The following is an 11,294-nucleotide window of genomic DNA, read 5'->3' on the forward strand; positions in this document are numbered from 1 at the left end:
GAAAGGATGAATACTTATCATTTACATCAACATGGATGGAACTAGAGGGTATTATGATGAGCGAAATAAGTCAACCAGAGAAAGACAATTATCATATGGTTTCACTCATATATGGGATATAAGAAAGAGCACACAGGATTACAGGGGAAAGGTGGGAAAACTAAATGAGAAGTCAGCAGAGAGGGAGAAAAACCATAAGAGACTCTTAACTATAGGAAACAAACCGAGGGTTCCTGGAAGGGGGGTTGGTGGGGAGATGGGATAACTGAGTGATGGGCATTAAGGAGGGCACATGATGTGATGAGCACAGGACGTTATATGCAACTGATAAATTATTGAACACTACATCTGAAAGTAATGATGTACTATATGTTGGCTAATTGAATTTAAATTGAAAAAAAACTTTCTTGACTTTTAGAAAGAGAGAGAATGTATGTTAATGTTTCAGCTGAGTTTACAATGCTGAACCTACAGACATCTAGGTCAATATAATATTTTTCCAGTACTGCCAAGTGACCTCCCGTGAATACAAAATCAACACGAAGGAGGATGCCTGTAGGCTAAGATAGAAATGTTACTCAGCTATTAGAAATGACAAATACCCACCATTTGCTTCAACGTGGATGGAACTGGAGGGTATTATGCTGAGTGAAGCAAGTCAGTCGGAGAAGGACAAACATTATATGTTCTCATTCATGTGGGGAATATAAATAATAGTGAAAGGGAATATAAGGGAAGGGAGAAGAAATGTGTGGGAAATATCAGAAAGGGAGACATAACGTAAAAACTGCTAACTCTGGGAAACGAACTAGGGGTGGTAGAAGGGGAGGAGGGCGGGGGGGTGGGAGTGATTGGGTGACGAGCACTGGGGGTTATTCTGTCTGTTGGTAAATTGAACACCAATAAAAAAAAAAAAAAAGAAACGTTAGGACCAGAGTCCTTTAGTTCATTATTTATTCATTAATTCAACAAATATCTATTGAGTGCTTACTGTCTGACTCCATGCCAGACACTGAGAACACAGCCAAAAACAATACTTTAAGGTCACTGTTTTCCCAGAGTTTACATTCTAAACTCTGGGAAAACAGACACTATAGCTGCAATCTAAAGGATGAATTGGGGGCAGGGGTGAGAACAGAAAGATTATTTGAAGCTTGTTATAATAATTCATCCAGAATATAATGGAAATGGAGAGCAATGGCATATTCACCTAAATTATTACTCTTCCTAACTTCAATATTCATCGCCCCCCCCACCGCCCCCACCACAAACACAACATCTACCAGTACTGTCATGTAGCTGATGACTCCTTTCAGTGTGATCTAATTTCAAAATTTGTCCTTGTGCTAGGCTGTAAGCACCTTGAAAGCAAGAGATTCATAATAATAATAACAATGACAATAGCAATCAGACTGTGATCACTAAGCACTTTACTATGAGCTTGGCATTACACTCTCATCTCATATAATCTTCAAAAAACACTCCCATGAAATAGATGCTATATTCTCCAAAAGACATTTGGAGAAGCAATATATTTATCTCTGTGTTTCCCAGAGCTTGTCTTGGGTCTTACCCATACTAAGCCTCCAAAAATATCAACCAGAGAGTTTATTGAATTGATATAACCAAAGCATACTATTTGTTTCTTTTTCCTGCTCTGATTATTACCTTTCTTGCCTGCATCTCACAACCTTCCACTATGACATCAGTCAGGCCAAAAGTACCATCTCAAATTGAGAGGATTGCAAAATAACAAGATATACATATTTTTTTCTTTTGGCAAATGTCAGCTTATTTTCAAAAAATAACATTCTATTCAAGGTCAGACACAAAATCACATGAAAACATGAAGCTTATTGGTAACGGTAAGTACACAGATAAAGAATTTTGTAATACTGTAATGTGTTATGTTAATCATTTCTATTCTTGCATAGAGGTTAAAAGGCAAAAGTAGAAAGAAACTATAACTCTAAAAATATGCTCAAGGATACAGAATATCAAAAGATGTAATTTGTGACATCAATAACATAGAAAAGAGGAGTAAAAATGTAGAGGATTTGTGCACCTTTGAAGTTAGTTTGTTATCAGCTTAAAATAAATTGTTACAACTATAAGATGTTTTATGAAAATCCCATGGTAACCAGAAAAAAAAATACCTATAGAAGATATGCAGAAGAAAATGAGAAAGAAATCAAAACATACTGCTACATAAAATCAATGAAATACAAACGAAGGCAGCAAGAGAAGAAAATAAGAGCAAAAGAGCTACAAGATGGCCAGAAAACATTTAACAAAAAAGCAATAGTAACTCCTTCCTTATCAATAATGAAAATGGATAAAATTCTCCAGTCAAAAGATGTAGAATGACTAAATGGGTAAAAAAAAAAATTTTAATTATCCAATGTTCATGGATTGGAAGACTTAATGTTGTTAAAAAGTCCATACAATCAAAGTAATCTATAAATTCAATGCAATCTTTATCAAAATCTCAATAGTGCTTTTGACAAAAATATTTTAAAAATCTCAAAATTCATATAAAATCACAAAGGTCCCTGAGTAGCCAAAATGATCTTGACAAAGGGCAAAGCTGGAGACCCCAGACTTCCTGATTTGAAAACATATTACAAAGCCACAGAATTCAAAAAAGCATGGTATTGGCATAATCACAAACATATAGGATCAATGGAACAGAGTAGAATGCCCAAAAGTAAACTCATACATGTACAGTCAAATGATCAAAAAGGGTGCCATGCTACACAATGGGGAAAAGATAGTCTCTTCGACAAATGGCGATGGGAAAACCACATGGAAAAGTATGAAAGCAGACCCTATATCACACCATATGTAAAAATCAACATAAAATGGCTATCAAGACTTAAAGACCTAAAACCATTACATTTCTAGAAGAAAACATAGGGGACACCTTTCATAGCATTGGTCTTGGCAGTGATTTCATGGGTATGATACCCAAAGAACAGGCAACAAAAATCAAAATAGACAAGTGGGAATGTATCAAAACAAAATGCTTCTGCTCAGCAAAGGAAATAATCCACCAGCGTGAAGAGGCAATATAGAGAATCGGAGAAAATATTTGCAAACCATATATCTGATAAGGGTTTACTACCCAAAAATAAATAATGAATTCTTAAAATTCAATAACAAAAAAAATCCCAGACAACTTGATTAAAGAATGGACAAAGGACTTGAATACAAATTTCCCCAAAGAAGGCATACGAATGGCCAACTGGTGCATGAAAAGATACTCAACATCACTAACCACGAGGGAAACGCAAATCAAAACCGCAAACGAGATATTACCTCATACCTGTTAGAATAACCATTATAAAAAATAAACAACCAGGGACGCCGGGGTGGCTCAGTGGTTGAGAGTCTGCCTTTGGCTCATGGTGTGATCCCGGAGTCCCAGGATCGAGTCCCACATCGAGCTCCCTGTGAGGAACCTGCTTCCCCCTCTGTATGTTTCTGCTTCTCTCTTGTGTCTCTCAGGAATAAATAAATAAAATCTTTAAAAAAAAATAAACAAACAAATAAACAAAACCCAGAAAATCAGTGTTGGCAAGGATGTGGAAAAAATGGAAGCTTTGTACACTATTCATGGGAATGTAAAATGGTGCAGCTCCCATGGAAAATAATATGGAGGTTCCTCAAAAAATAAAAAATGGACCTACCACATGATCCAGCGATTCCACTTCAAATATACCCAAAATATGTGAATTAGGATCTCAAAGAGATATTTACAGCCCCAAGTTTATTTGCAGCATTATTCACAATAGCAAGGAGATAGAAAGGAACTAAATGTCTATTGATAGATGAATGAATAAAGAAAATGTTGCGCATATACACAATGAAATATTATTATTCAGCCATTAGAAAGAGGGAGATATTCTCATATGCTACAATACGGATGAAATTTGAGGTTATTATGCTAAGTCATATTAGATCAGTCATGGAAAGACAAATACTGCATGGTTCCATTTTCATTAAATAGAATTGGTGATTGCCAGGGGCTAGGAGAAGGGGAGAATGGGAAGCTGCTATTTAATACGTATAGAATTTCAGTCACACAAGGTGAAACATTTCTAGGGATCCACTGTACAACATTGCTCTTAGAGTTAACGATATTGCACACAAAAATTTACGAAGGTAAATTTTATATTTATTCTTTACCACAATAAAAATAAAGATAACTTTTTTGGGGGTTTGTTCATGTGCAAGATGGAAGTGGAAGGAGTTAGACAAGCTGATTCTAAATTACAAATGAAAAAAATAAACATGCAATAATATCCAGAAAATGTGTGGAAAAGAATCATAATGAGACAATGAGTTTTCTCAGATCTTACAACATGGTCTAATGTTTGTAGCTATTTAATTTTTTAATTTTTATTTTTTTAAAGATTTTATTTATTTGTTCATGAAAGGCATGGGGAGGGAGGCAGAGACATAGGCAGAGGGAGAAGCAGGCTCCATGCAGGAAGCCCGACATGGGACTCAGTCCGAGGACTCCAGAATCACACCCTGGGCAGAAGGCAGGCGCCCCATCGCTGAACCACCCAGGGATCCCTGTAGCTATTTAAAAATAGAGCAGGTATAACATAACAGAAATAGAGACACTGTGATAAACATAGCAATTCAATAAAGTAATGGGAATATGGATTGTAAAATAAATTCTATTAGGATATATGTCTCTTTACCTGGGAAAAATATTCTCTGCAATAACTTTCAGATGAATCCAAGATTTAAAGTAAAAAATGAAAGAAAAAATTGGGAGAAAATATGAAAGTTATTTTTTTCAAATTTGGAATGGAAAAAATCTAAGTGAAACAAAAATAAACAAAAAAAGCAGTCACTAAAATTTATAAATATGACTATATAAAGTATAAAAGATCTACATGGTGAAAAATAATATAAATTATTATAAAATATAAAATAAGAAACCAAATAGAAAAAAAATTACTACACATAAAAGACAAATATTTCCTTTCAGATAGACTGGTAGTCAAATAGAAATTAATATCTTACAATTAAGTACAAAGATCAATCATTTTATCAGAAAACAGGTAGAGCACATAAGACAATTCATAAAGACATAAAAGTGATTTTTAAACATGAAAACTTGCTCAAACTCAGACAAAATAAAAATTTATTAATACTTTAGGCAAAAGTGTTAGGAAAAGTATATTTAATTGTGTATTTTGTGTTAATGATTAAAAATTATTTGGAGGCTAATTTGGCCATCTTTTTCCTTCAAAATCCATCTGTTCTACTACCAAGAATTTACCCTAGATAGACCTGTGCAAAAGTGTCATACAGGTGCAGACAGTTAAAGAAAGATGTACTAGACTAAAAACCCAAAATGACCATCAATGTGAGACTGGAAAAGTGAATTAGACTTCAATCATATAAATAGAACCTATGAGGTACATGAAAATTTACAGACAAAGGGACCCCTGCATGGCTCAATCTGTTAAATGTCTGCCTTCAGCTCAGGTCATGATCTCAGGGTCCTGGATCCTGGATCCAGCCCTAAATTGAACTCTCTGCTCAGCGGGGGCAGGGGGTGGGGGGAGTGTCCTGCTTCTCCTTCTGCCTGTGTCTCTGCCTCTCTCTCTCTGTGTGTGTCTTTCATGAATAAATAAATAAAATCTTTTAAAAAAAAAGAAAGGAAAAGATGTAAACACATAATACAGTCTCTGGAAGTATTTAGAACAAACTAGTAACAGGGATTGCCTGAGAATGGGTGGGAGACAGAGGGCATTGGATGAAAACAAAACTTACCTTGTTCACCTGTATTACTCCTTTAATGTTTAGAAGTATTATAAATACACAGGCAGACACTGCTATCAGACACAGACGAAAACCATGCACACATTACAGAAACCACAAACGTTGGAGAGGATGTGGAGAAAAGGGAACCTTCTTACACTGTTGATGGGAATGTGCAATGGTGCAGCCACTCTGGAAAACTGTGTGGAGGTTCCTCAAAGAGTTAAAAATAGACCTGCCCTACGACCCAGCAATTGCACTGCTGGGGATTTACCCCAAATATTCAGATGCAATGAAATGCCGGGACACCTGCACCCCGATGTTCCTAGCAGCAATGTCCACAATAGCCAAACTGTGGAAGGAGCCTCAGTGTCCATCGAAAGATGAATGGATAAAGAAGATGTGGTCTATGTATACAATGGAATATTCCTCAGCCATTAGAAACGACAAATACCCACCATTTGCTTCAACGTGGATGGAACTGGAGGGTATTATGCTGAGTGAAGTAAGTCAGTCGGAGAAGGACAAACATTATATGTTCTCACTCATTTGGGGAATATAAATAATGGTGAAAGGGAACAGAAGGGAAGGGAGAAGAAATGGGTGGGAATATCAGAAAGGGAGACAGAACATAAAGACTCCTAACTCTGGGAAACGAACTAGGGGTGGTGGAAGGGGAGGAGGGCGGGGGGTGGGGGTGAATGGGTGACGGGCACTGAGGGGGGCGCTTGACGTGATGAGCACAGGGTGTTATTCTGTATGTTGGCAAATTGAACACCAATAAAAAATAAATTTATTATTTAAAAAGTATAAATATTAAATATTTATAAATATTATAAATATGGAATAAACATGCACTTGATAAACATAAATAGCCACATAGCATAACAATTGAAATTGGTCAGTGAGTGGGAACAAATTCAGAACTAGCTCCGTGGAATTGAAAGTTTTCCAATTGATAGGGTCTTCCAAATGTTCATGAAGTGGTCATTCATTACAGCAGGTGGCAGTATTACATATGAAAAGAGCTCAAAACTCCGTGCCTTAGGACTTCTGGCCAGAAAGGGTATGGCTAGTTCATGTTTGAAATATGCTTAGATTTATTACTTGGTTTTTAGAATCTTATACTGCAAGGGGCCTTGGCAATTACTTAGTCCAATATCCATGCTTTATTTTCAAACACTGAGCCCCAAAAGATGTCTAGCAAATCCTATGCAGACAGCCGGACAGAACCCATGCCTCCTGATTGGCCGTAAGGGTGTGACTGATGTGGATAAGAGGTTTATGAATCTTGTTTTAAATTCTAGTTTTCATCAGTCTGACTGCCCTTAAAAAAGTAAAAAACAAAGTCAAATAACTCATTTCAAGTTGCAGAAAGCACTAGGCTAGTTTCTATAAGCACACAATTTCTGTGGCCTGTATAAGCCTTTTCCCTCTAGTCTTACATCAAATAAAAGTCCTTTCCTGTTTCTCTCTTTAAAACAATTTATTGTCATATATGCTTGGTTGTCATAATATTTGTTGAGTTGGTCAGTCTTGAGGGATTGGTTTTCCTCTTCTTCAAAATATTAGTCTCACTAATTATTCTTGTCTATGTATGTTTTCTCCTCACTTCTTTAGTTGCTGAGACAATACTTTCCCTCCTTTTCTCAGTTTATGGTGATTCTTGTTTCTCTCAGTATTAAAAAAAAAATAGAGGTCAGTTGCACAGTTCCAAATGTTTAATAACAACTGTGTTTATTTGCTCATGCGGGGGGGGGGGGGGGACACTCCAGAGGAGCATTTTCTCCTAACACACTGTTTCTGCTCTGACATGATGCTACTGAGCTCTAGCATGGAGGCTGGTGCCTACATCACCAGCACCATCGACCCCAATTTCTACCCAATAATGTAAACAAATAGGAAAGGGGTGGAGGCTAAGTGAAGGTCACTGCCTCCACCTGCTGAGACAAAGCTTTCTCCCTCTGTGGTCACCACTACTCCAGTCAGAGGAGGAAGATGAGGGCAGCAAATGACATAGACTACAGAGTAAGGGAAGCCATGTGAGACAACGGCAAGCTGTCCACCCTGGGAGTATTGGTGACTGTTTGGTCCTACATTTCTTGGAACTGCTTCAGTCTAACACTTTCTAAACTCTCTGACATTCTGTGCAATTTGAGAAGCATTAACTGAGTTAGTGTCATGAGACATGTCTGTTTGATCAATATAAGAGTCAAGACACCAGAATGTTAACCCCTGTTCTCACATGTATTATATATGTTATTAGGGGCAAGTGGACCCAGCTAATCAGTTGCCTGGGTGGTAACAAGAATCCTCCAATTCCTAATACTTACAGTGTAGGCTTGGACTACATCAGTGTTTTCAAACTGACACAAATACAAGGATCCCCTGGAGCCCCTCTTGAAAATAAAAGTTTCCGAGATCTTACTCCTGGAGACTTTTATTCAGAAAATCTGGAATGGGGCCCAAATTTCGTGTATCTAAAAAGAAAGCCACAATGATTGTTATTATCAAGAAAGTGTCAGAACATTTCCAAAAATTCTCCAAACCCTTAAATGCTGTGATAACTTCCTCTTGCTATTGTTCTCTTTTGCCGATTGTGTTATTCTATTTGACGTGGTCCTTCCTTCACCTTCACAGATTTTACACCTACCCAGGCTTATTTCCCAACTTGAACTAACAATTGCTGGTGGACAGTTGGTTTCTATTCTTTCATACTGTGACCCACTGGCTAATTCCCCTCCACATCTATTTGCCCCTCCACATCCACTCTCCACTCTTCACCTGATCTCTGCTCTTGGAAGTGAACTTTACACAGTGAACCACATCAGTGAACTCTTTTGTCTTCTGACTTCCAATTGGGGTTATCCAATGGGAGGTATCAACAGAAGAGTAGAGAATGAGAAAGAAAAAAAAAAGAGAATGAGAAAGAATAACATTGAGTTACTTATTAGCTTAAACTTCTCTCCTCTTTTTTTTTTATAAATTTATTTTTTATTGGTGTTCAATTTGCCAACATATAGAATAACACCCAGTGCTCATCCCGTCAAGTGCCCACCTCAGTGCCCATCACCCAGTCACCCCACCCCCCGCCCACCTCCCCTTCCACCACCCTTAGTTCGTTTCCCAGAGTTAGGAGTCTTTCATGTTCTGTCTCCTTTTCTGATATTTCCCACTCATTTTTTTCTCCTTTCCCCTTTATTCCCTTTCACTATTTTTAATATTCCCCAAATGAATGAGACCATATAATGTTTGTCCTTCTCCAATTGACTTATTTCACTCAGCATAATACCCTCCAGTTCCATCCATGTTGAAGCAAATGGCGGGTATTGGTCATTTCTAATGGCTGAGGAATATTCCATTGTAAGACAGTAACTTGGGGCTAGCAAAGTTTCCAGTCCTACACCTGAGGGAATCCCAGTAAGTCTTCTCTATACAAAAGGTCTCCAAGAGGGCTGTAGAAGGAGGAAGCCACCTCACAGTAATCCATCAAGTAATCAAGAGGAGAGGAGGTTAAGCTCCTGTGGGGTGGCCGGGTCCTTCTACAGCCCTCTTGGAGGCCTTTTGTATAGAGAAGACTTACTGGGATTCCTTCAGGTGTAGGACTGGAAACTTTGCTAGCCCCAAGTTACTGTCTTACTGTTCATAGAGGCTCCTTAATCCTTTCCAGGCCTTTTTTACTGTATTCTTTTTTTTTTTTTTTTTTTTTTTTCAAAATAAGCCCTACACCCAATATGGGGCTTGAACTTAAGACCCTGAAGTCAAGAGTTACATGTTCTACTGACTGAGCCAGCTAGGCTCTTCCACCTCAAGCCTTTCTAAATAGTCCCTTTGATTAAACTTTCTCAGTTACTCCGAGTCTGGATTTCTGCTGCCAGGACTTTGATGAGGACCATGACTTACCTTTAACTATATGTGCTATTTATATAAGAAGGGCTTCCTTGTTTCTTATTAGAAATAGTAGAAATGGTAGAGGTAGAATTAGAAATGGAAATAACAGAATTCTAGGATTTGAATGGCTTTCAATTTATCTCTTCTAGCTTACCACTAAAAGCTAGAATACTTCATAAAATAGATCTGCTTCATCTTGTTCATTACAATTTTGCAAATACTTGCTGGCAATCATCATTTTCCCATCTAGGCTAAATGTTATCAATTCCTTCAACAATTCTTCATGTAGCATGGTTTCTGGATCCTTCTCCAGCCTGACCATTGAGTATGTTCTTCTGGGTGCATTCTTAAAATGTTTAGAGAAACATTTGCAAAGTAGGTCAAATGTGGACCAGAGTCTCACCCAGCTGGAGAAGAACCTAGACATCCATAACTGAGAGGCATACAAGAATGAACAAGTGCAGCCTGAGGCTCTGGCTATCAAATGGAGCTGCTAGCTGGAAAACAGATGCATGAGTAGAGGCAAGAGTCCCTACTGGAGGGAGAAGCACACTCCACCACTACATTTCTTCCATGTCACAGTTCTACCCTTGAATTTATTTATTTTTTCTTTTGTACTTTTTATTTTCTACTAAGGGGGGAACTGAAATGGAATTCTAGTCAGGCCAAGAATTAAAATAAAAAATAGGAGTGTTTTAAATTCCCCTGGTCTGGAAATCCACAGTCTCCTTACCCCCTTACCAGATGCTTTCCTTGGGCTTCTAGTCTTCTGGCCAATGGCAAGTAAGTCATTTGTGCAAAATAGTGCAGAGCCTGCAGCACAAGATATTTTCTTGAGTGCTGAGCAACTTGAATTCTCAGACTCCATGGGCCTCAAAGTCATGGAATTATCACTACTATGAGCCTTACATTACCTTATTCAGGCAAACTAGAGGATCCAAAGAGAGAAATCTTTGTCCCAAATTACAGAGTAATTTACTGGTCAGGCTAGGATTAGAACCCAGATCTCTTTCCTCTCTATAATTCTGCCTCTCTTTTCAGTTAATTTACTTCATTCTTTTACCACAGATTACAAAATTGAAATGAAGAAATTAATACTGCTGGTATCCAAAGCATCCAAGTCACACAGAAGCAGCCTTTGAATTACACAATTGCCTTGAAAGTATTGGGGAAAGATAGCTATGTGCACATTACATTTGACACAACCTCAAGGGTGAAGCAACCCATCATTTTATTCAGAGAGTTCAACTACCTCTCCTTTGCATTGGAGTCTAAACTTTATCACATCTAAATATTTTCAATCAACTGAGCCAAGGCACCGCAAAGAAGACCCAAATGATCAGATTCCTGAGTTTAAATCTTTAGTCTTCCATCAACATAAGCCTGTCTAACTTGTACAAGCTGCAGAGGCCCTCAGGGATATCCCAGTTCAATAAAATTTAGACCCGGAAAGTACTTGATATACAAAGTTACAAAGTAGAAACAGGGTTTGACTCTTATTCCTATGATCTTTCACATGCACTGTGCTTATTTCCTGTAGGACTGTGACTTCTGTGTTTAATTGTCGTTCAGGTCAGGGCATCAGATATTTGGATACAGCATTTAATACAACCGCATCA

This window comes from Canis lupus, chromosome 25, assembly GCF_048164855.1.
Source record: "Canis lupus baileyi chromosome 25, mCanLup2.hap1, whole genome shotgun sequence".
NCBI classification, from domain to species: Eukaryota; Metazoa; Chordata; class Mammalia; order Carnivora; family Canidae; genus Canis; species Canis lupus.